This window comes from Triturus cristatus, chromosome 3_1, assembly GCF_964204655.1.
Source record: "Triturus cristatus chromosome 3_1, aTriCri1.1, whole genome shotgun sequence".
In the NCBI taxonomy this organism is placed as follows: Eukaryota; Metazoa; Chordata; class Amphibia; order Caudata; family Salamandridae; genus Triturus; species Triturus cristatus.
The window spans coordinates 1,106,864,347-1,106,891,121 of record NC_140583.1 but is presented as its reverse complement, the minus strand read 5'-3'; positions in this window follow the sequence as shown (position 1 = coordinate 1,106,891,121).

Below are 26,775 nucleotides of genomic sequence, written 5' to 3'. Positions count from 1 at the left end.
CTTAAAGATAGGGGCATGGCCGACATTAAAGTAAAAGTGCGGCATGGGGCACTTTTACAAAGAAAACCTTTGTTTGGCAACTTGACTAACAAGTGTTTTGTTTAGTGAAATCGCCCCATACCGCTCTTTCACTTTAATGGCAGCTACGCACATTTCATAACACGAGCCGCATGTAAAGAAAGGGGCGTGGCCGCCATTAAAGTCTAAGCACGGCATGGGGCACTTTTACAAAAAAAGCCATTTGTTCGTCAACTTAAACAAATTATTTTTTTGTGAAATCGCCCCATACCGCACTTTCACTTAAATGATGGCGTGCACCTTTCTTTAGACTCGGGTGGTCTAAAGATAAGGGTGTGGCCGCCATTAAAGTGAAATTGCAGTACAGGGTGCTTTTACAAACAAGCATTTGGAACGCAATAGGTCTCGCATTTGCGAGAGTTTAAGCTATTAGCATTGTAAATAACAATGCCTTTTATTTATGTTTTAAAAACCAAAACATAAATAAAAGTCACTGTCATTTACAAAACCAATAGCTCACACTTACGTAAATGCGAGAAAAAGTGCATTGCAAATGCTAGTTGGGAACTCCCCATAGTCAGCAAGCTAGGTAGAGTATGTCACGGTCTCTGAGAATAAGGTGTGGCAAATACCAGGCATGCAACACCCATTGGGCTAAACGGGCTTCAGCCTCCCCAGTCATCTTCTGCAGCCCGGGCTAAGATGACACGCACTAAAATAATGAAAAAAGGCTGCGCATGGGGTGAGCATTGGAAGGATGTTTTAGCATCCGAGAATGTGATTTTAATGACCCCTTCCGAGAGGCCCAGTACCAGCCTGAGCCAGCCAGCCTCTGAACGGTTTCATCAACCCTCCCTGCTCCCGTCCTCTTGGGCCTCATTTACAAGGAACTAATGCAACTGCATGGATGCGCTGTATTTACAATACGGTGCTCCATGGCACAAGGATTAACAGATGAGACAGAAATTCTGATGCATCTGTTGGCTCGAAAGTGACGCATTGCTGGAGTTGCCCATGAAAGTGACGCAGCTCCAGCACTGCGGCACAACAGATAGGTGAGTCCCATTCAAAAAGCCCTGCATCATTCCTTGCGCCTGGTCCTAGCTTGCATAGGGATTTAGACACAGTGATGGCGTAAAGTGACGCAGTGAAATGTTGTAAATTTCACTGCATCAGTTCTTCATGGCTTTTTGCGTGGGATCACCCACCCTGCATACATTATACCTGACGCAGGTATAATGTGGCGCAGGGCTTTACAACGTGACGCATCTCCCTAGATGCATCACATTGTAAATAGGCCATAATGTGGCACATTGTTTATGCCGCCGTTGCGTCACAAAAAGTGACGCAACGGCGTCGCTAAAGTGTCGCAAGGGGCTTGTAAATCTGCCCCCTTGTTTTCTTTAAGACTGCTGCCACTGAGGTGATACCCTTGCCTGAAGGCAGGGATTTCACCTAAGAACGTTTGATGTACTGTGCAGCATGGGGTGGGAGTGGTAAGATGTGCACAGCAGGGGAAAAGGGATGGCCAGTGCATATGACGCTTTTCCTTTGTACAGGAATTCCTGCTGGCGTCATAGCCCAGGGTTTGCTGTCTGTGCACTTGTATGAAATACACATCCATAGAAGTGCACAGACAGCAAACCCTGGGCTATGATGCTAGCAGGAATTCATTTACAAAGGAAAAATTTCACCTGCACTGGCCATCCCTTTCCCCCTGCTGTCTGTGCACTTGTATGGAATACACATCCATGGCGCTGCTCACCAGATAAATGGTAGTGACGAAGAAGTAGAGGAGGTCCAGGCAAGGAGAAACCAGGAGATATTTGACCCTCATCTATCTACACAGTGAAAACTTCGGGAGAGGCTGGATGCCAGGACACAGTGCTGCTGATCAGCCCGACTCCAGAGAAAACTATCAGAAGAGGAGGCAGCAGGTTTCAAAGAAAGTTCCAGTAACTTTAATGAATTCCACTGCATCAGCATTACCTACGGGCTGCATATCTAGGTTACTCTAAGTGAACGGTGTCCTGGACTTACATACATGGAAAAGGGGTATGTCACAGGGGACAGTCCCCTTTGAATATTCAAATGTAGTGTTAGCTTGTAGTGTTCAGCTTTTGGAGTGCCAGGGTGTAATTGTAAGGTTCAGAGTGGGTATGGGTTTTGGGGTGCCGGGGGGGGGGGTGATTTTAGGGTTCAGGGTGGGTATGAGATTTGGGGTGCCAGGAGGTAATTTTAGGATTCAGGTGGGTATGAGTTTTGGGGTAATTTTAGAGTTCAGGGTGGGTATGAGTTTTGGGGTGCCAGGGCTAATTATAGGGTTCAGGGTGGATATGGGTTTTGTGGTGCCTGGGGGTAATTTTAGTGTTCAGGGAGGGTATGGGTTTTGGGGTGCCAGGTGTGATTTTAGGGTTCAGTTTGGGTATGGGTTTTGGGGTGCCAGGGGTAATTTTAGGGTTCAGGTTGGGTTTGGGTTTTGGGGTGCTGGGGATAATTTTAGGGTTCAACGTGGGTATGGGCTTTGGGGTGCCAGGGGGTAATTTTGGGGTTCAGGGAGGGTATGCATTTTGGGGTGTCAGGGGGTCATTTTGGGGTGTCAGGGGGTACTTTTTGGGTTCTGGGTGGGTATGGGTTTCGGGGTGCCAGGGGGGTAATTTTAGGGTTGGTATAGGTTGAGGAGTTGTTGATTTTTAAGTAAATGTGTGTGCGTATATATATATATATATATATACATAATATATATATATATATTCACTTAAAAAACCATAGGTTTCACACATGTTATAGTCAGCTGGACATTTCACTCGTAAAAAACCAATGAAATTCCCCCGTTATAGTTAGTGCAGGCAACTATGACTCACGCGACCGCAATCCTCTGCTGATGATGTCAGATATTACATCACTGTATTTAGACACCTATTTACCCATGTCTTCTTCCATTAATCTTTAGCTATACATATATTATAAATATTTATTTTTCAGAAAGACACATATGTCATCAGTGATGTAATATCTGACATCATCAGCAGAGGATTGCGGTCGCGTGAGTTATAGTTGCCTGCACTAACTATAACGGGGGAATTTCATTGGTTTTTTACGAGTGAAATGTCCAGCTAACTATAACATGTGTGAAACCTATGGTTTTTTAAGTGAATTTGCAAGGTTTTTTAAATGCTAATTCCTAACTATAACGTGTGTGAAACCTATGGTTTTTTAAGTGAATTTGTACGGTTTTTTAAATGCTAAGTTATGTATTTATTATTATTATTTTTTTTTCAGGTTTTTCACTGTGCGCGCACCGTGCGCGCAATTTGGGCGTTCGGTGCGCTTCGCGCACCGAACGCCCACGAAGCGTAGTGCGTGCCGTGCACATACGGTGGGCGCAGCTCGCGACTTTTCCAAAAAATAAAAAAACGTTTTTTCACCCTGGGGAGTCCTTCATGAACCCCCTGACAAAGGCTAGGGGGTCAGGAACTGTCCACCCTGGCCCCTTTTCACGTTCTCCACCTTTGTTTTTCACTACCTCAGACTGCGAGAGACAAAATGGCGGCCAACAATTCCTGATTTCGACCGATTCGAATGTTTACTGACATCTAACAACCAATCAGAATTGCGCTCGCGCACGGCAGAGTGCGCGCACAGTGCGCGCACGGTGCACGCGTATAGATATTTATTTCTCAGGAAATACTGAACAGATTTACACCAGACCTGCAAAAGGCACTTCCTTGACCTTATGACTATCTCTCTGCCAAATTTCAAGTAATTCTGTTCAGCCGTTCGGGCTGTAGCTGCGACTAAATGTCCTATGGAAAAATACATGGGGAAAACGCGTTTTGGGACCCCCCCTTTTTCTCGGCCCCCGCTTGACGAATCACCCCGAGACTTTCAGGGTAGGAGCTGAACAGAGTGCCCCATTTGTTTTGAAAATTTCGCGAGGATTCGTCAACCGGCGCCAAAATTATTCAAAATAGAATTTTTAGATTTCCTATGGAAACTCGGTCCTAACTATAACTATCTACTGGCGACCGCCAGTAGATAATATATATATATATATATATATATATATATATATATATATGTCGATGCAAAGGCCTGAAAGCTTGAAGACGCACTCACAGCATTTGTAACCAAGCGGCTTTATTTCCAGAAAACAAGCATCTAAACTTGTGGTGCAAGTTCTTGTGCCGACGCGTTTCAAGGCCGTAGCCTCTTCTTCATGGGCAGTTCAAGGTAAGGCACAGGTGGCTCCAATTCAACATTTTTAAATACACATCCTCAGTGGGTCATGTGCGGTGCATACGTATAGTACGGTGCACGTTGGGACATTGAGTCCGTGATTGGAGAAAATTAAACCTTGTAGTAAGTCCCGTGTCTCCTTCAGTTAAAACATGTATTTTCACCCTCAGTGGGCCCCCAAATGCCATGCTGGTTGATTAGCTGACAGCTGCTGTGCTGAGCGCGGCTTTAGGCAAAGTTCCGAACTGCCGCGTAGCCCCTCCTTTACATTATGGAGACGGTGCAGTCTTCTACGGCGAGGCAGCCGTGTGATTTATGTCGATGCAAAGGCCTGAAAGCTTGAAGACGCACTCACAGCATTTGTAACCAAGCGGCTTTATTTCCAGAAAACCAGCATCTACACTTGTGGTGCAAGTTCTTGTGCCGACGCGTTTCAAGGCCGTAGCCTCTTCTTCATGGGCAGTTCAAGGTAAGGCACAGGTGGCTCCAATTCAACATTTTTAAATACACGTCCTCAGTGGGTCATGTGCGGTGCATACGTATAGTACGGTGCACGTTGGGACAATGAGTCCGTGATTGGAGAAAATTAAACCTGGTAGTAAGTCCCGTGTCTCCTTCAGTTAAAACATGTATTTTCACCCTCAGTGGGCCCCCAAATGCCATGCTGGTTGATTAGCTGACAGCTGCTGTGCTGAGCGCGGCTTTAGGCAAAGTTCCGAACTGCCGCGTAGCCCCTCCTTTACATTATGGAGACGGTGCAGTCTTCTACGGCGAGGCAGCCGTGTGATTTATGTCGATGCAAAGGCCTGAAAGCTTGAAGACGCACTCACAGCATTTGTAACCAAGCGGCTTTATTTCCAGAAAACCAGCATCTACACTTGTGGTGCAAGTTCTTGTGCCGACGCGTTTGAAGGCCGTAGCCTCTTCTTCATGGGCAGTTCAAGGTAAGGCACAGGTGGCTCCAATTCAACATTTTTAAATACACGTCCTCAGTGGGTCATGAGCGGTGCATACGTATAGTACGGTGCAGGTTGGGACATTGAGTCCGTGATTGGAGAAAATTAAACCTTGTAGTAAGTCCCGTGTCTCCTTCAGTTAAAACATGTATTTTCACCCTCAGTGGGCCCCCAAATGCCATGCTGGTTGATTAGCTGACAGCTGCTGTGCTGAGCGCGGCTTTAGGCAAAGTTCCGAACTGCCGCGTAGCCCCTCCTTTACATTATGGAGACGGTGCAGTCTTCTACGGCGAGGCAGCCGTGTGATTTATGTCGATGCAAAGGCCTGAAAGCTTGAAGACGCACTCACAGCATTTGTAACCAAGCGGCTTTATTTCCAGAAAACCAGCATCTACACTTGTGGTGCAAGTTCTTGTGCCGACACGTTTCAAGGCCGTAGCCTCTTCTTCATGGGCAGTTCAAGGTAAGGCACAGGTGGCTCCAATTCAACATTTTTAAATACACGTCCTCAGTGGGTCATGTGCGGTATTCTGGTTTTCTGGAAATAAAGCCGCTTGGTTACAAATGCTGTGAGTGCGTCTTCAAGCTTTCAGGCCTTTGCATCGACATAAATCACACGGCTGCCTCGCCGTAGAAGACTGCACCGTCTCCATAATGTAAAGGAGGGGCTACGCGGCAGTTCGGAACTTTGCCTAAAGCCGCGCTCAGCACAGCAGCTGTCAGCTAATCAACCAGCATGGCACTTGGGGGCCCACTGAGGGTGAAAATACATGTTTTAACTGAAGGAGACACGGGACTTACTACAAGGTTTAATTTTCTCCAATCACGGACTCAATGTCCCAACGTGCACCGTACTATACGTATGCACCGCACATGACCCACTGAGGACGTGTATTTAAAAATGCTGAATTGGAGCCACCTGTGCCTTACCTTGAACTGCCCATGAAGAAGAGGCTACGGCCTTGAAACGCGTCGGCACAAGAACTTGCACCACAAGTGTAGATGCTGGTTTTCTGGAAATAAAGCCGCTTGGTTACAAATGCTGTGAGTGCGTCTTCAAGCTTTCAGGCCTTTGCATCGACATATATATATATATATATATATATATATATATATATATATATATATATATATATATATATATATATATATACACACAATACAATAGTGAAGCGTGCTCTCAGGCCAAGAGGGTAGATGCACAAAAGAAGATTTATTAAATCATAAATCTATTGTAACACGTTTCGACTGACCAGCGGTCTTGATCACACAGTGAGGTTAAGGAACAGCTTCAATACATGAACAAACCAAGACATAGTGGTAGGACCGGCATATGTCATGAACATAGTGAACAGACTACGAAGTAAACACATATGTATTACACAGTGGTTGCCATCTTGAAATGCATAGATGGAAATCCGCAGTGCATTTGAAAATAGTCAAACTCATGCAAGCTGTAACCCATCAAGTGACAAATTATAATATAATTAAATTATAATGTAAACTATATAGAATAGCATGTATGTCACAACAGTTGGGATGGGTTATGTAAGCGTACTAGCTCATAGTGATCTCACGTCCATTATGCACAGTATCAGGACTGTATATACCAAATGTCAGGTGTTTTTATGCTCCAAGTGGGTTACCAGTCTGTCTTGGTATATTTTAAAACTAAACTTTTACCATGCATATGCCTTTACCAAACATGCTTTTAGAATGATATTTGTTGTAAAGGCATGCGTTGTAAAGGCATATGAATGGTAATTTATTTTTTATTTTTTTATTTAGAGAGTTTTATAAAGCGCTGGCAAGACCCGAGGGTATCAGAGCGCTTTACAACAAGTACACAAATAAATAAGAGAGGGTAGACAAACAGAGCAAAAAGGAGAGTCTATGGGAAGGTGTTGTGGTTTATTTGTCCGAAGGTTAAAGGTGTCGAGCGAGGAGGAGATCCTTGAGGTTTTTTTTGAAGGTCACGAAGGAGGGATTGGTTCTGAGATCTGCTGGTAGGAAGTTCCAGATTTTGGGGGTATTTCCTGAGAAGGCGCATGCCAGGGCTTTTTGTTTGAGTCTTTTTGGGGGAATGAGAAGTAGGTTGTTGGTGCTCCTCAGGTTTCTTGCCTGGCCTGCCTTGGTGAGCTTGGCTGCAAGGTAGACTGGTTTGTCAGTGTGAAGGACTTTGTGGGTGAGATAAGCAGTTTTGAACTGGCAGCGAGCTTCAATGGGGGGCCATTTGAGTTTTTTCAGAGAGGGTGAGATATGATCGTGCCTTTTTGTCTAGTCTGGATAGAACCAGGGCTTGCATTGCGGACTTGAGATCATTAGGCTGGAGGAAGGGCTTGGTTTTGTTGAGTAGTTTTAGTTTGTAGTGGGCACTCCTAGCGGTGGCCTTTATGTACGCGCTCATGTTCAGGTTAGGGTCCTGTAGGATGACCAGCGACTTGGCCGAGCCGGTCAGGGTACGGTCGAACTTTAGGGAATCCATAAGTTTAATCCATTCTTGGACCTGGAGGGTTTGTCTGTCGTTGGAGAGGAGAAGGATTTCCGTCTTATCTGGGTTAAGTTTAAGGTGGTTGTGTGATAGCCAGTTTTGAATTTGTTTTAGAGTGTCGTTGAGATGGCAAATGTCTTCTGGGGAGGAGACTTCCAGGTAGAGCTGGATGTCATCTGCATAAAGGTGGTATGTGATGTTGGCTTGATTGATTATGGTAGTGGGGGGCTTCATGTAGATATTGAAGAGAGTAGGTGAGAGGACTGAGCACTGAGGGACACCTCTGGTTATGGTGGAGGTATCGGAGATTGCATTGATTATTTTGATTTGTTGGGAACGGTTGTGAAAGAAGCAGGTGAACCATTTCAGCACCATGTCGTCTGCTCCGGTCCGTTGTTTTAGTGTGTTGAGAAGAAGTTTGTGGCCACCGTGTCGAAGGCCGCGGATAGGTCTAGGAGGATGAGCAGGCAGCATCGACCGGCATCCATACATTTGTGGATGTCGTCTGCTATATTTAGTAAGGCTGTCTCTGTGCTGTAGCCCTTTCTGAAGCCTGATTGGTGAGAGTCCAAGAGATTGTTTGTGTCGATGTGCTGGTTGAGTGGGAGAAGGACACATTTCTCGAGGATTTTGGCCAGGAAAGGCAGGTTTGAGATTGCCCTGAAGTTGTTAAGGTCCTCGGGGTATAAGCCTGTTTTTTTAGTAGTGGAGAGACTTGGCCAAGCTTTAGGCAGTCTGGCATGACCCCCATGTTTAGCGAGCTGTTTATTATCGTTGTCCAGAGGGGTGAAATGATGTGACTGAGGTTTTTTGCCATGGAGGCCGGGAGGGGGTCTGCGAAGTGAGAGTAGGGTTTAGAGTTCGCAATAAGTTTGGAGATGTCCATTTCTGAGAGTAGCTTAAATGCTTTCCAGCAATTAAGGTAGGAGAGGGATCCTGCAAATTGGTTGCCCTCATTTGTCTCAGGGAGGGGGATTTCTACTTCGGAGTCAAGTGCTTGTGTGTGGCCATCGAGGGAGGACTTGATCAACATGATTTTCTCATCAAAGAATTTGGTGAATTTATCGCAGAGTTCTTTAGAGCCCTGAGGGGCATTAGCGGGAGGTTTCAAAGTCTGTTTTTTTATGATGTTGAAAAGGTTTTTTGGACGGTTTATTGCATTGTCAAGGGTGCTGCGGAAAAAGGATGCTTTTTCATTGATGATGAGGTTTTTGTATTTTCTGCGCTCTGCTCTGAGTCGGTGGAGGTGAGTTGAGGAAGGTTGGATCGCCAGAGTCTTTCTGCAGCACTGAGTTGTCGTCTTTCTGAATTGAAGTCCTTGGTGAACCAGGATCTCGAAGGGGTGTCTCTAATCTTTTTTAGTTTCAGAGGGGCTACTTGGTCTAGGACGGCTGTCATCGTAGAGTTAAAGTGGGTTGTGAGTTTGACCGTTGAGAGGTTGCCCGATTTAGGGGGGAGGCTAGGGATCATTGCTTTTTCTAGCTCAGCTCGGGGAGCTTGGCTGAGGTTTCTGGACCACTGAAGGGTTTTCTTAGTATGGATGGGGTATGAATCTTCCTGGTGTAGGTGAAACAGGATGATGCGGTGGTCTAACCAATCAACTGGGAGGATGTTGTTGATGGTTATCAACTTCTCTTGGGCTATGATGGCATCAAGGGTTGAGCCTCTGTTGTGGGTTTGTTCTTTGCAGTGTTGGTTGAGGTTGTGCTCGAGTAAGAGTTCTTTTAAGGGTTGGATTTGGGTGTTTTTTATCATCATTCCAGTGGAGGTTGAAATCGCCTAGGATTATGTTGTTGGCATCTGAGAGTGAGCAGTGTGTTACCAAGTCTGATAGGTGGTTGAGGAAAGGGAGAGTGTTACCTGGGGGGTGGTAGAGAAGGTGGCAGTTTGTTGACTTATTGTTTTTCAACCGAATAGAGGTGTTGAGATATTCAAAGGTGCTGTAAGTAGAGGAGACTGATTCCACCATCGTGATGGTATTCTTGTGGATAATGGCTAATCCCCCGCCTATTTGGTCAATTCTGTCTTTTTTGATGATTGAGAATCCAGGAGGAACTAGTTCGAGGATTGGGTAGGATGATCCATTAACCCAAGTCTTTGTGATGAATGCAATGTCAATGTCATAGTTAAGGATTGTTTCAGCCAGTTCTGTCGCATGCTTGGAGGCAGATCTACAGTTTAAGTAGACAGTTGGTATTCCTCGAGTTGCTGTTGTATTTCTGAGAGGTGGGAGCGCTGGGGATATCCGAGAGGTCTGCTGGTGGTCTGGCCGGTGACCTGGGTGGAACAGGGTTTTTTCCCATACCAGTGATGACCTGGATCTTTGAGGTGGGTTCCCTTTTTCTGGTTGATATCCATTTGTATGTTTTGGCCAGCTCTGTCGCTTCGCTGTGTGACATCTTGGGAGTGGATCGAATCGATCTGTGAGCGCGTTTTTTTGAAAGAGTGGTGAGTAATTTGTTAGGCTGAGATTCTGGGGGTTGGAGTGGGGGTCTGGTGTAGGGCGAGGGGTAGAGGGGTGAGCAGAGGGCATGGTCAGTGCCGGTTTTGAGAGACGTTAGGATTTTATTGATACCTAGAATCACTTTATTGAGCTGAGTTACCATGAGATTTAGACTTACCTTTAGGTCTGGTGTGGGGGTTTAGTTAGGGAGGGAGGGAGCGGGGGTGACTTGTTGGGAGTGAAGTGTTCAAAGTATGCAGGGAGCAGGTTGGTGGGTGTGGGAGCGGGGGGTGTGTTGGTGCTTTGTCTGTTAGGGGCAGTTTCGGAGGGTGCTTTAAGTGGAGGTGGCAATGGGTCAGCACGCAGTTTGGGAGGGGGAGAGGAGGGGTTGTGTCTATTCAGAGTGGGAGCTGTTTCACTAATGATGTGGGTGGATGGACAGAAGGGTGTGTGGTTTTGGTGCGGGATTTTGGGAACGGAGATGGGTTGAGTGGGAGGATTGACGTAGGGGTTCGGGTCTGTGCTGATAGTGGTAGTTCTATTTGTGTGGTTGGTGTTCTGAGGGTTCCTGATCTGGGTGGGTGGGAAGTTTGTGGTCACGCTTGTGGTAGAGGCAGAAGCTTGGGGGAGGCTGATGTGGGTATCCTTTTTCTGGATGGCATCTCTGTGGTGGGTTTTGTTTAGGGAGGTGTTGTGAATGAGGGAGAGAGACTTGCAGAGAGTAAAAGTTTGCGTTGTAATGGTAACGCGTTGTAACAGCACTTGAGTTGTTACAACCGCGTTGTAATGTCATGCATTGTGATGGCATGTGTTATGCCGTCATACATGTGTGCGATGCTGAAGCACCTGTCACTGCAAGTAGCAGGTTACACCTTGTGGGTGTGTGGGTGGAAGAGTGTTGTCTTTGCATTGAGCCTCTGTGGAAAGCATCTCCATGCGGTTCATGATGAATACCAAGGTGCAGTTACCAAGCTATGGGACTCAGCGCTTAGTAGTGTGATGGATGAGGAAGTGTGCAAGATAGGAGAGCATTTCTATATTAGGTTTTATGCTGGAAGCTCTCATTAACCCTGCAAGTCCCTTTATTGGGCTTGTGGCTCCTGCCTATGATGGGAGAAGCAGTAGATTTTCCACTCTGATCTTACGGATCCGCAAGAGTTAGCAGCATTAATACATGTCATAATCTGGTAACTTCTTATCTAGTACTACAGACCTGCACATTACGTCATAGTCTAAAATGAAATTTAGTTGTGGTATACCTTTCTAAAAAAAATAGTTGTACGAATACAGATTCAAATTGCTTGCCCAGGATGTGAGGAATTTTTCAGCCCTTAATAGATGCAGACACCTCTCAGTAACTTTAATTTTGGGTGTCAAGAAGCTTCCGCTAGCAGGTGTTCTTCGGTTTCAATAAGTTTGAGATTATTGATTTCAGGCCAGATACACACACTGTTTTTTAAGCACGTCCTTAGTATGTTGATCGGCTCTTTGAGTGTGAGATTTTCCTGCAGGTAATGCAGTGTATCCAGATGTACATCAAGCAGACGGTGTGTAGATTGGGGGGTATTTTGAAAACACCATCTTGGTTACTCAGACGTTACTAGGGCTAGACTTTTACATGAGAGCGCAGTGATCGGACATTTACAGGCCCCATTGGTGAGCCTCTATCCTGACTTGAAACATGCAATCACATCATGGTACTGAGCCATTTAGAGGGTATTTACGTTGCTTGCTGATGAGCACCACTCACTAATATTGCAATTATGAGAGCATAACATCCACATTAGGTGAACACACTTTGCAATGAACTTTGTAACCTGCAGGTCAATTCGGGAGGTGTGTGTGTTATACAGAGTTTTGCAACGTCGATAACTGCTAGATAGTTTATTTCCATTATACTGCTGGAGCTAACATTTGTAGGTCATATCTTCCAAAGCCAGTAGGATGGGCGAAGCTCTTTATGCACCAAATGCATTCATTTGGTGGTTGATTACACTGCCTCTAAAGTATCTCAGAGACCTAATTTGACCACTCAGAGATGTTTGTGTTAGAGAGATCACCAGGCTTCATTCCTCCATCACAGTAAGTAGCTCAGAATGTTAGTGTTTCTACTACAAGGTCAACTTTTTTCTGCAGGCAGCAAGCTTTAATACTCGTGTAAGACAGCATGGGACAGCGGCCGGACAGAAAGGATAACGCTTGAAGTTTCAGTCAAACCTGTATTTTAGATGCACCTGTGAAATTCTCATTCAATTCGCTTTGTGGTTCGTCTTGCATAGTTTTGAGATCCATGCAATGATTCATTTGAGCTGGTGTTTTACTGGCACTTATAGGAATCTGCCGCATGGTGGATTGCTTGTTCAATCTAGAGATTAGCACAAGAGTTATTTATTAATGAAATATACAATAAAATTACTAACACTTGCTGCTCCAGCCATTCGTATAGTTTTGGGGGTATGACATAGCCTGCGTCAAACATTGGAAACTGTAATCTTCTAATTATATACCCAGATAGTTTTGCACAATTGTTTCGGGCTGATTTGCATTGGACATTTTCATATTATAAGAAATTCCGGCCATCTCTTTGAAGTTTAGACATTTGGTAAGTGTTTGGTATCATAATTGGACAGAAAATCAGGGTACTTCTAGCTTGCATAGAGTTTACAGTAATTTAAACATAACATAACATAACATCATACAAGTATCCAGTAGTTCAGCAGGGAATTCAAGCCTGTCGCTTTCAATATGAATGGTTGAAAATCTATCGCCCATGGCTTGCCTACAGTGCTAAACGTGCGTGAGCATTATGCAAGATGTGTGTACTCTTTGCCTGTAAAGAAGTTGGAAGAGGTTCTCATCAAGCTGTGGGAAAATTAGTGCTTCAGCCCTTGACAAAATAGAAACATGTAATATGTGATTTTCATTTTCATGCTTCCTCCATGTATCACAAAGAGAGTATGACAGCGGCAGCTAACTTCTCATCTGTTTTTGGAGAGAAGTCTGTTGCTGTTAAAACTATGATTGAGAGCAACTGGTAGAAAACTATTTTGGAAAACAGAAAAAGACTTGTGCCAATAGTGGAATCAGTTCTCCATTGTGCCAAACAAGGTATAGCTCTTTGAGGACACAGAGACAGTGGATGACCTATTACATCAAAGTAACCTGAAGAGAATGATGGCAATTTCCGTGCTGCTTTGCGCCTACGACTTCAAGCTGGTGATGAAGTTCTGGCATGGCATCTGGCAACATGTCCCTCCAATGCAGCTTACACAAGTTGGAAGATTCAGAATGATATTATCTCTGCTTGCAACATTCTAATGAGAAATAGAGTGGTGGAGCGCGCAAACAATGCAAGATTATTTGCCATTTTAGCAGATGGGACAACTGACGGTGCCAACATCGAGCATCTTGTTCTGGTAATTCGTTTTAAAGAAGGTTCGTCTGTGTATGAAGAATTCCCTGGCTTTAACGAGCTTCAGGATGGAACAGGGGTTGAAATTGGAAAGACAATTCTCACTTTTTTAGAAACCTATGGCCTGAATATAGATCATATGCGTGGGCAAACATACTATGGTTATGCTGCAATGAAAAGTTCTGTTAAAGGTGCACAAGTGCTAGTTTCAGAGCGTGTGCCAACAGCATTTTATGTACATTGTGGAAGTCATTCACTGAACCTTGTGATTGGACATTCATGAGCTATACGTCCAATCCATAATTGTCTTTCAACACTTAAAGAAGTGTCTAATTTTGTAAGAGGCTCTGCAAAAAGAATGGCTGGCCTAAAGGTGAAATTTGCTACTTTTCCAGATATAAAAAAGAAACTGGTAAGTGGTGTATGTGAAACACGGTGGGTTGAAAGGAAGGCATCTGTTGTTTGTTTTGTTCATATGTACCCAGCTGTGGTTGACTCTTTGCTTGAGATCTCAGACTGGCAAGATCACAACTGCTTCCTCTTTCAGATGCACTCCAAAATCCTAATACGGATATGTTGGAGTGCATAGGACAGATTGAAAAAGTTAAACAGGCGATTCAAGAAAGCAGAGACAAAGCTGAAGAAGCATTTAATGACATTTTTGTGAAAGCCCAAACCACAGCTGGGTAACCTCTGACCATGCACGCCTTACTGGCAGGCAGACACAACGGGCCAATTACAAGACTAGTGATCCTGTAGCTTACTATAGGATTTCAATATTTTTACCATTTATAGACAATTTATTGTATGAAATGTCAGAAAGATTCAAACAGCATGAGAAAAAGGCATGCACAATGCAGTTTCTGGCACCAAGGTTTGTCACCCAAGAGCCTTTTAAAAACTTGAAGGATGCTCTTGACATATATGAGTATGATTTACCTGGTACACATGAGGATTTCAAAAATGAATGTGACATATGGGTAATTACATGTCTAAAGGTACCTATGGAAGACAGGGCAGGGAATATAATGGATAACTTAACTCATGCTCACATTGACTTCTATCCCAACATATACTGCCTGCTAAAATTATTTGCCACTTTGCTATTGACACCCCGCATCCCCAGAAAGGTGTCTCAGTTGCCTCAGTTGTCTTTGCAGACTGAAAACCTATCTTTGGTCAACAATGGGGCACGAATGACTCCGTGGACTTGCAATGATAAACATTTCACAAGCATATTGTCCTCCTAAAGAAGCAATTGTTGATGACCTAGTGACAAAGGGCCGTCACCTTGAAATGGCATTGTGAAAATTGGTTGTATTGTGTTCCTAAAGTGCTTTGTAGTCAAATATATTGAAGTGGACTTTTAATTCAGCTTTCAGTACACTCTGTCCCTTTTTCATAGGACAATTAAATTAACAAAAATGTGTGCTCCAACTGTTGTCCAGTTTCAAATGTAGAATTCACCACTTCTCTTTCTCAGCTTGGCCGGAGCATTACCCGATTCTGATTGTCTACCATTTTAGCCCCGCCATTATTGATTAATGTTAGCCAGCCACGCCCCTTCATTTGCCATGTAAGCCCACCCCTGAAATTAAGACCTAGTTTGCCCCTTGCAAATACACCTCCCTGGATTTACTTTTGCTCGCAGTTCCTCTGCTTCATTGTGGAGCATAGAGGTGCAAGTAATCTTTGACAGGTGAGAATAAAAGTAGTCAGTGGTTTCATCAGTGCCTTGCTTGGTATGGCTAAGACGGAATTGTTCATATTCGGGGTTGGTTAGCGGAGTGAAGCTAGCGTTCAAGGATTCAATCAGCATTGAATATGCATAAGGCGATTCTGTCACCTTGAGGCACAATCGCAGCTGGAATATGGCAAAAAAGCCCTGATCAGTGACCCCATCTTCAAATTTCTTAAGTCAAAGAATAATTCCAGTCAGAATACCCCGATATTGGTGCTTGGCAGGACAGGTAGAGGTAACCAGTGTAAATGGGCTCATTGAGGGGTAAGCCAGCCATGGTGCAGTTGAAGAGCACATAATCACAATGTCAAGCAGAAACTGCACAGAAGTGATACCTGGTGCAGGTGAATAGTGTATGACGCCTTCCTTTAGGTTAATTTAATTTCCATCTAGCAGAGGAAGGATGAAAACACTAGAAGGTGTCTTCCAAAGTGAGACTGCTGAAGTAAACAAAATAATGCTTCTTTCTCTCTTTTTTTCCCATACCCGGAAGCGAGAAGGCCACAAATTCACTGAGTGAAGGTGGCCCCGGGAGGGCCACAGCAGTTGTTAGACTGCAGCAGGGCTAGGAGTTGCAACAGGCACTCTCCTGGGCTGGAGAGATGAACTCACAAGTGGGGTTAGCGCTCATTACCAGTGCTGTGTCTACTCCACAGAAATGGAAGGGAGCACTGCAAGAACGCCCTGCGCCTGGCTCACAGATCCTTTGCTTCGTTAGCATGGCATGGGTTATTGCACGTCAGAATCAGTGAAATCAAGGGTTTTCAATCAGTGCGATGCATGCGTAACACCATATCCAACAGGTGCAATCTCAGCTGTACACCCCATTAAGGTCCCAATTACAAGAGATGAGGTAATCGACTTTGGTAATATCGCCGGCAAATCCAACCCCAGGATCCACAAGTTACCTAGATTACGAGTATCTGCAGGGTCCCATGGAAGCAGTAATACCCAGTGCCACTTTTCTCACCTCCTCTTTCGAAAGACAATTTCTCAGCCTGTTTTACCAGCTGACACGTGTGTGGAAATAGCATGTCACCAGGAAATAACATTAACCAATAGGAATCATGCTATTTTCTGTTGCCAGATCCAGGAAGTACTTTCCAAAAGCAGACACCAGACTCTTGCAATTAGTAGAGGACTTGTACCAGAATTCAAGTTCTCAACCTGAGAGGAACAGGTTTTCAGCATAATTAAGTGCACCAGTATAGAAAGAGTTGAAGGTGGAGATGAAGCTGGAGCAGTCGAGTGTGTTTGACAAGCAGCCCTTGATTATACATATCCTTGTTCCCACGTCAAACATTAACTTAAATGACACGTGTCATATGCCATGGCGGGGAATGCCACGATTGACAAGGGATGCTCGGACTACCATTGGGGGTGAGCAGGCCTAAGGAGTCTGTATCCCAGGCTCCCCTTGCACCGCTGACGCTGCTAGACGCGCCCGAAGGCGCATAAATCAATTGGCGAGCTCCCGCTGCGTGGGACGCTTGTTCTGCCATCTGGGGTGAGCAGGCCTAAGGACTCTGTATCCCAGGCTCTTCCTGTCATTGACAGGAAGAGGCAGGGCTGGGCCACCACTCTTCCATTTGGTCTCCGGTTTGACATTGTGAGGCATCACCTGCAGTAAAGGATTAAAGGATTAAAGGCACAAATAACTTGCTTACTTCCCAGATTACTCCACTGGCAGCCTGCATCTGTATGAATTTTGAGTAGTGGGTCCTCTGACCCCCTAGACTTATGAGCAGACCGATTTTTGCACATAGTACCAGGTGGGGCTATAAAATCCTATAGAAGGCTTCCACAGACATCCAGGAACTTTGCTCCAAATCCAGCATCTAAACATCCAGGGATTCATTGCTTGTAGCACATTTGTATTGAGCCATTGTTTGCCGGCTGATCGAAAAGACATGGGCAAGAGAAAACAGTCTATGCCAGGGCCTAGTGGGGGGGTGGCGGGGACAACCCTTGACTCTTTTTTGGCTAGGGCAGCAAATGCCTTGTCAAATGAAATCACCCTGACCAAAAGGAGACTGTATTTGGAACTGAGCACCCTGCCCCCCCCCAGCACGGTACCATTCACCCCAGTCCATACAGTGCAAAGCAAGTCTTTGCCTTCTCTGTTAGTTGTCCCCAATCTGTTAGATAAAATAAAAATGAGGGCAACCAAGGTGAAGGTGTATCTATGCTGGAACTCCCAGTAAAGAAGAAAAAAGGCGGAAGTGGAGGCAAGAGAACGGCACAGCAGTCAAAAAAACAAGCGGAACCAGCCGCCCCTGATCAAGTTAATGGGGGCTTGAGCGAAATCATAAACAGTCTTTCATTAAAAATAGAAGACATTTTAAAGACACATGTATCTCCCATTATCACATGGTAGGATAAGCTAGAACTATTACTGTGTCAGTCAATGAGTATTTTAGTAGCCGTACAATGGATAGTATGGGGGCAGAACTGGTGGGGCCGAAGCGTCCTTTGGCGCCGGAGGGTCCTGACGCAAAAGGAAATTCACATAGTATGGGGAAGTCAACCATTAAAAGCATGCATACTGATGGAGCAAGGACTCGTAGAAAAGAACTTGCTTGGAAGCGATCCGCTTCTTTAACTCACTAACAAGTTATTAAAAACGAATGCGCACCACATGAATATGTGGGTTAGTGAAGCTTGCTTATGTGCTTACTAACGTGGATAACATGAACGAAGGACTAAAAACGTTATAAACAAGAAATCTTTACTGCGCATGCGTCAACTACATCTACGTAGAATGATGAGCTATCGCTTGGAGGGAAATTCTTGCGCATGAGCAGAAGATACTAAAATGGAGTCTTGAAGACTCGCATGCATGGCATCTGCTTGGCTGAAACGAAAACAGGCTATTCTACTAACGCTAATGTGGGAAAAGTATTAATGAGTAAAGGGGAATAGAGTAGAGGTGGGTGGTATACGGTGCGACCACTTTATTTGTGAAAGTAATATTTGTCTTTCTGACTTTATTATTAGTGCGCATTTGAGCCTCTCATGTATAACTGAATAAAGCTGAGTAATAAGAAGACTGCGCATGTCCACTGAAAGTTAACATGGAATGATGACTTGGATGTTGAACGGGAGCCAAGGACACAAGTGATATACTCTGGAAATGGATGGTGAAGAGTTCAAAGATGAGGACTTGCATTCAGAATGTTAATACATTTGTTGCAAGAGAAATGGGAATGTGTACGGGAACTAACAATTATGAATAAAAATGAAGGGGATGGGTTTGCGAACAATACTTGAACTGATTTTAATGACATGTAACAATGGAGTGATGGAGCTTCCCTCCTTGCCTGACCAATCATATTTCGTATTTTTACGATATTGAAACTTTAGTGGGTGGAACATGAAGAACGAAAGGTATAATTAAGATAGCTTTAGTTAGTTATAGAAAAGGAGAGAACGAGATGCTGCGAGTCGTGGATGCTGTAGCGGGAGATGCTGCTGCTAGGAGAGATGCTGTGAGATGCTGATGAAGAGCCGAATGCAGAACTTGAAGCGGAAATTTCTATCTCAATATAATTGGGTTAGACCAGAAGATCGCGGAAGAATCTCAAAGAGGAAGAGAGTGACCGAGAGGGTTGCGGAGCAAATCGTCGGTATTCTAGAGAGGTCAACTATCCTGTCCTGAAGTCTTTGTCCCGGGGGACCTTTACCAGCCCTTTTGCCAGGGGGTTGGTCTTTCACACCATTCTTGGTAACTATAATTTCACGTTATTTGCAGATGTTCTTTTCTCTCTGTCCTCTCACTTTCAGAGCATTAGTTATTGTGTGAGACCGAAGTATATGCTTGATGTTTAATCAATTGAATTTTCTCTCCTAAGAATGATGGTGACTGCACTGTATTTTTAAAGTGGTTCACATGCATTTAATTTAGATAAAGCTTTAAAACTTTCCTGAGTCTGTGGTTATTTACTTCAAGGTATAGAAAAGTTAGAATGATGTTAATTATCACCATCAGCTAGTTCAACTAATGGTCCTTCGACCAGAGGAAATAACTTTTTGATCAGTGAAGGGTTAGGTTGAGATGAATAAGAGGTATCAAATAACTAATCCTGATTATTGTGGAAAAGTATAGAAACTTTAACTAGACCCAGCGTCTACTCAATTGTGTGTTTATGGGCCTAGGTGAGTATATGGTAGCAGAGTATCTGTTGTTGGTACACCGCTGAATCAATAGGGCACACAGGACGAACCAGCAGTTAGTTATCAGGCCTAGTATACAAACCCTAGATAGGACTGGCATACAGGGAAGATTGGGTGATTCCAAAAACGATAGGGCTGAAGGAGTTACCCGAGATGAAGCCCTGCAAGAATCACTAGGGGCTGTGCCAAAAGAAACTCGGATGACCCATGGGACTGAGCTCCTTGGCCTGAAACCCTCTAACCCTATTAGCCCACTGGGACAGAGAACTGATGTTCTACATTTGCACCCCAAATCAGCCCCTCTAGTGACGGTCCTAGTAGGTGTCCCGCTCTGCAGGAGAATTCCAAAGATACAACAATAGATTTAATACACAAGGTAACACACTAGCTGGACAAATCACTAATAAAAGGCTGATCTTTTCCCCACCCCATGTCATCATGGCTAGAAGAGTGGGTCGGGTGGGGAAGGCTACAAGTAAAGACAAGTGCGGGGATTTATTGTGGTTAATGTAACTCACTCCTTACATGCAAGAGCCATGATACAAGGCCAGATGAGAGCAGATTCATATATGGGAATCCAGATTCTCCCTCTCTCCTTTTTTTTACCCAGATCGGTGACCACATCCTAGTACTAGGGGTATAAGATTAAGTAGGCCTCAAGGGATGGTGTCTCAAAATCACAAAGTGTGCACTACTTTGAATACAACCATTCCTCTTGCAAATAGATTTGCCCCATTATGGGATCTTGATAGTATTGACTGACGGCCAGCCTCTATTGACACTATGACGAGTATTAACCCTCCTTTAATAGCGCACACAACCACCTTTCGACTGTGACCATAAAGTGACAGACCCTTCTGTCTGTACCTTCATGTCTTGGAATATTGCAGGGTTGAAGGCGAAAAAAGATGACGAGCAGTGGGTAGCGATAATAAAAGTGGGTTATATACACAGCAAGAAACTTGGGACACGTCCGATTCTTTTGTTATGGATGGTTTTGCAACATTTTCCAAATCCGCATCTCCGTCAGCTATGAATGAATGAATGAAACAGCACTTATAAAGCGCGTAGCTACCCGGAGGCATCCGAGTGCTGAAGTATAGGTCAAGCAAAGGGTGGACAGCTCATCTTAATATCACTTAAACTGTCATGCACTGTTAAGGGTTTGCTCAGCTCCTCCCCACACCTGTTAGCAGTAGAACTAATTTTTCCAAGTAGCCCAACTTTGGTGATTGTAAATTTGTATAACTCATTCTGTAGGGAAAACGATAGTGAGCACTTAATTGCTCTTGAAAGTTTTATATAGGATCTTGCACAGGACAGAAATACTCCTTATGAAATCATTATAATGGGGGATTTTAATGTACACCGCTGCCCCTCAAAATGTTTATTAGAGAGGGGAACATTTGACAACTTACACCCCATGGCCCATTTTGAACATTCGCCTCAGGGCGCCCGGTTACAAAGCCTATTTGCTAGTAATAAGCTACATTGCCTAAAGTCGATAGATGAAGCCAAGACAATACCTTCCTTTTTTGGGACAGGGAGCTGCCCCAACATAGATTATATTGTGATATCTGCCCCATTACTCCAAAATATAAGGGAAGTGAGATTGGCCTGGACTGGCTTCAGTGACCATAACCCATTTCCTTGCTTGCTCATTATAAAACTCATGGGCAACGGAGCGCGCAGCACCGGCGGCGCGCCAAAGGCTAGCCAGTCTGCGCCCGTCCGCGCCCGAACACCGCCTGCCGCCAGAAACCCTGCCCAATCCAACATAGACCATGGCGCCCACGCCAAATTCATCTACTCGAGCAAAGAGCTGTTGTCGATTGGAAACAGCTCCCCCTCCCCCCCTCCACTGCCACAGCAAAGGGCCAACTCTACCTCTAACCCTGGAAGGCTTCTTCTCCTGCCCCCATTGTCAATTTCAAAGCGTACATTGCGCTACAGACCACTGTAACACCTGCTCCCCCTCCTCCCCGCCCACCACACACCACCAAGAGAACATAAGGTGGGCACCCTCCCTCAAACCCTCTGGGAATACTCTCCCCCCTCGGTGTAACTGGAAAGGCTTCCTGGGGAATGTTAGATCTCTCCCTAAGCATGCAGTAGAGCTTTGGGATCTTCTGGACAACGACTCGCCCGACATTGGCCTCATCACTGAGACATGGCTAAAACCCTCAAACACTCCAGCAATCTCCATTGCCTTACCCGATGGGTATAAAATCCTTAGGCTCGACAGACAGTCCAGAACCGGTGGTGGGATTGCAATAATCCACAACGATTGGGCAAAAGTATCCATCCTGGAACAACACTCTAATAACACAATTGAGATCCTGATTTTCAAGCTCGACCTCTCCCCACAAATAAACTGGAAGGGAGCTCTGGTCTACCGCCTCCCGGGCCCCCTAGCTAACTTCTCTCTCTTGCTACTGGAATTACTTGCCCCCCATGTAATCTCCTCCAACAAATTTATGCTAATGGGAGATTTCAACATCCATAGTGAAATCCTAGCCAATACAGATACCGCATCCTTCCTCAACGATCTCTCCAACCTCAACCTTAATAAAATTAACCATGGCCCCACCCACTCAGCCGGACACACATTGGACATCATCTTCTCTAACTCCCCCCTTCTCAGATGCAACACTCCTAAACCAGTCACTTGGTCTGACCATGCCATCATTAATTTCCAGCTACAGGAGCTTAATGCGACCCATCGTTCTATTACTCAAAAACGACCCTCATACAGACAATGGTATAAGATCAACCCTGACACTTTTGCCGCCACCTTTATCGCACCAATAAACTCTCCCCATGACAAACTAGAAGACAGCCTAGCACACTTCAATCAATCCGCCCTGGCGGCCATCGACAAGATTGCTCCTATAAAAAAGAGCTCATCCAAACCCACGTCACCCAAGGCACCGTGGTTCTCCCCGGAACTCCATGTAGAAAACACCAGCTGTAAAAACCTTGAAAGGAAATGGCGTTGCACCAATCTTGAAGCCAAAAAAAAAAGGTACAGAACCGCCTTGTCTCTCTACCATAAAAATATTAAACATACTCGCAAATCTTACATAGCTCTTCAACTCAGTACAGCTAAAAACACCCCTAAAGCAATGTACCAAATTCTGAAAACTTTCACTCATCCCATAGCATGTGAGACTACAGAAGTCCCTTCTCAAGCAATCTGCGATAAAATTAGTAACCACTTTATACAAAAAATAGACACCATCTATAACAAAATCGTCTCCTCAAAGAACCCCCCCTCTTCAGATACTACCCCTGATATCCCCCCACTCTCCCCACCCAACCTCACTACCCTCCTAAAATTCCCACCACTCACACAAGAAGACACTGAGTCCATAATGGCCAAAATCACCTCCGGCTCTCCCTTAGACATAATTCCGGCCAAGATCATGGCATACTTAGCAAAACAACTCTCTCACCCAGTCTGCTCCATTCTAAACCAATCACTGGAGGAAGGACATCTACCTCTCGCCTTGAAAGAGGCCCAAATCATCCCCATCAGGAAAAACACTAACTTACCCTCAGATAACTTGTCTAACCTCAGCCCCATCTCCCTCCTGCCTTATCTAAGCAAAACCATAGAAAAACATGTGAACAAACATCTATCCGACCACATCGAAGCAATCGGCTACCTTGACCCGACCCAATCGGGCTTCCGCCCAAACTATAGCACAGAATCTGCCCTTGTAGCCGTTACCGACAACATCAGACGCACCCTAGATCAAAACCAACCTACCCTCCTCGTGCTATTAGACCTCTCGGCGGCGTTCGATACGGTCGATCATCAGATTCTGCTCACAAGAATCAGAGAGGCAGGAATTGGGGGGACGGCCCTGAAATGGATGAACAGCTTCCTTGCTAATCGCTCCCAGACCATCAATCTCGGACCTTTCCGGTCTAATCCTCAAGATCTTACCAAGGGAGTTCCACAGGGTTCTTGCCTTAGCCCGACCATGTTCAACATATACATCTCCCCCCTGGCTACCTTACTGAGACACTATGGATTCGTCCCAATATCCTACGCGGATGATACACAGCTCACATTCTCCTTCAACAAAACCTCCCAGACAGCTCAGTGCACATTCTCTTCCGGCATAATGGCCATATCTCGCTGGATGGAAAACAACTTCCTCCAGCTGAATGCCGGAAAGACGGAAGTCATGCGCTTCGGTGATGCCCCTCTCCTGTGGACCCCGCAGTGGTGGCCTCCAGAACTGGGCACCCCTCCCACTCCGGCAACTTCAGTAAAAAACCTCGGGGTGCTCCTCGAACAGTCCCTCACTATGAAAAAACACGTATCACACACAGTGGGCTCATGCTTCCACATACTGAGCCTTCTAAGGAAAGCCTTCCCATATCTCCCCGACTCCATCAGAAAGACACTTACCCAGACCTTAGTGCTGAGTAAGTTAGATTATTGCAATGCTCTCCTGATCGCAGCCAACGAGTCGTCACTTGACCGCTTGCAGGTGATACAGAACACCGCTGCTTGTCTGATCTTAAATGCACCTTACAGATCTGCCTCTCTCCCCCTCCTCCATCAACTACATTGGCTGCCCATACGACTACGCGTAAAATTCAAGATCTGCTGCCTCACCCACAAAGCGATCTGGGGAAACAGCCCTCCCTATTTGGCGGAGAGACTCCACCTCTACACTCCCCTCTGATCCCTAGGCTCCAGCTCCAAATCGCTCTTACAAGTCCCCAAGATTAGGAAAGCACGAACAGGAGGAAAATGCTTCTCCTACCAGGCCCCCCGCATTTGGAACCAGCTACCGCTGGCTTTAAGACAATGCCCCGACTACTGGAAATTTAGGAAAGCTCTCAAAACCGCTCTGTTCCCAGCCTGATTACCTCGATCTATGCTTCAATGCCGCCTCCGAGCGCCGAGATACCCCCTCGGGGTGATTCACTGCGCTTTACAAAATACTAAATCAAATCAAATCAAATCAACCCAATTATTGCAGAATTCAAGGGTTTAATTGTCTTCCGGGGCGTTGAGTTAAGAACCCTTGCAAATGGGGATTTTCAGCCTACGGATCAAGACCGGAAAATAAGATGGGGGAAAATTGTCCCTGAGCTCTTTTTAGCCGAGTTATATACTGAGGGCAAAGAAGATATTGAGCAGTGCCTCAACATATATAATGAGCCCAAGGAAGTCCTAGAGGCATTTGACAATCTGATAAAGCGTATTGTAAAAAAGTTAACTGCTAAAAGGAGCGTAGTGGGTCCCAAAGAGGCTAAATGGTTCAGTGCTGATTGCTCTAAAACACACAAAGCCCTTATGGCTGAATCAAAAAGTACACCTAGGGATTTGGAACTGATTAAAATTCGAAGGAAAGCATATGATAAGGCTCTAAATCTAAGGAAGGATACCTTAAGGGAACAGGCATGGGAGGGTCTAACTCAGGCTAGCGCTAACGCCGATAGTGACAAATTTTGGAAGGTGGTAAACAGTCACTTTTTTAAGAATAATAATATGACAAGGACTGAGTGGGTAATTCCTGCAGATAGGTGGGTCAGTCACTTCGAGCCGATTTATGCAGAGGTGGCTGCAGAACAAACAGACTCCTTCTGGGCATCTAGAACCGCACCACTCTCGGTTTTGGGGTGAATGAGGTACAGAAAGCGATTGAGGATATTTCTGCTCAGAAAGCCCCAGGTCCCAACGGGATACCTGTGGACCTCTATAAATCAGATACTGGCACATGGGCAAAGATTTTAACTTTGGTTTTTAATGCTGCTAAAATGTTAGGTTTTCCTCATTCATGATCAACTGCAGTGATCTTGCCCATTTATAAAAAGGGTGCCAGGGACGATCCAGCCTGTTATCGCCCGATTTCTTTATTAGATTCAGCAGCAAAAATAATGGGTAAGGTAATTTTAGATTGTCTAAGTATTTGGCTGGAAGAAAAAGATGTGTTATCTGAATTGCAATTTGGCTTTAAACAATTTAGGGGTACAGTGGAACAATGTATGAACCTACTCATGATAACTAACAAATACACCCTAGCTAAAAAGGTTCGCATGTTCCTGGCTTTTATGGACTTAACATCTGCTTTCGATAGGGTGAACAGATTTAAATGATGGCAACTGCTGTTAGAAATAGGGATGCACACAAATTTAGTATGTTTTTTGCATCGGTCCCATCTTAACTTAACTGCCTCTGCCAGATAAAATGAAAACGGCTCCTTAACAAAATCTTGGAAAGTAAAAAGAGGAGTGAAGCAGGGGTGCATTCTTGCACCGGTTTTATTTGCACTTTATGTAAATAAGTTGGGAGCCGTGTTATCCGATGCAAGTTTAGACATTCAGAGAGTAGACTCTAAATCAATCCCAGCCCATTTTATATGCAGATGATGCAGTTTTACTCACCAGGACTCCGGTTGCTTTGAAATGTCTAGTTAATACTTTTAATGATTTTATGGTAGCTCTTGACCTTTCGGTCAGTTTTACTAAATCGCACATAATGTCAACTGAATCGGCTAAATCGGGAGAAAAAAACCCTCATATGTAAAGGTGGGGTGCTGTCCAGTGTAGCAACCTACCCATACTTGGGTGTGCTATTTGATGAAAATGGCACGTGGGTGGCACAACGTGCACTTAAAAAAAACATTTTAGCAAGATCCGCAGTAGTGACGTTGGATTTAGCCAGAAGATTAGGGAGTATACCCCTATTACCACTACTGAAGATTTATAACGAGAAATGAATCTCAATGACAGTGTATGGAAGTGTGGTATGGGGCTATAAGGAATGTAATTAATTACAAGGGGCTGAGAATAAACACCTTCAAAAACTTTTAACTGCTCCCTCAAGCATACCAGCCTTTATGGTGCATGAGGAATTAAGATAAGGCTACATCACAGATAATATTGCTGCAGCCCCTTTGATATAGTGGCTGAAACCATGGTCCAGACCTGAGCCTAACCTAAATCAGAATATTTTAGATGACTGCAGGGCACCCTGAGCTATTTAATCAACCAAGGAAGTTGTACCCAGATGAGATGAAAGTTATAAAAACTCAATTCTTAACTAGGAGATATCTGGAAAGGGAATCAAATGAACTTAGGAAACCTACATGCAGACATTTTATGATTACAAGTCCGGAGGTTTTAGATCAATGTTTTTGATCTTTTATTAATTATAAGCATCATCGTTTTCTTTTATCTAGATTTAGATGTAACTGTATTCACTGGTACCTTACTGTACCTAAAGACTTCTCAAAGTTAGGAACCCTACAGCCATGTGCATGTGATAATTTTTCT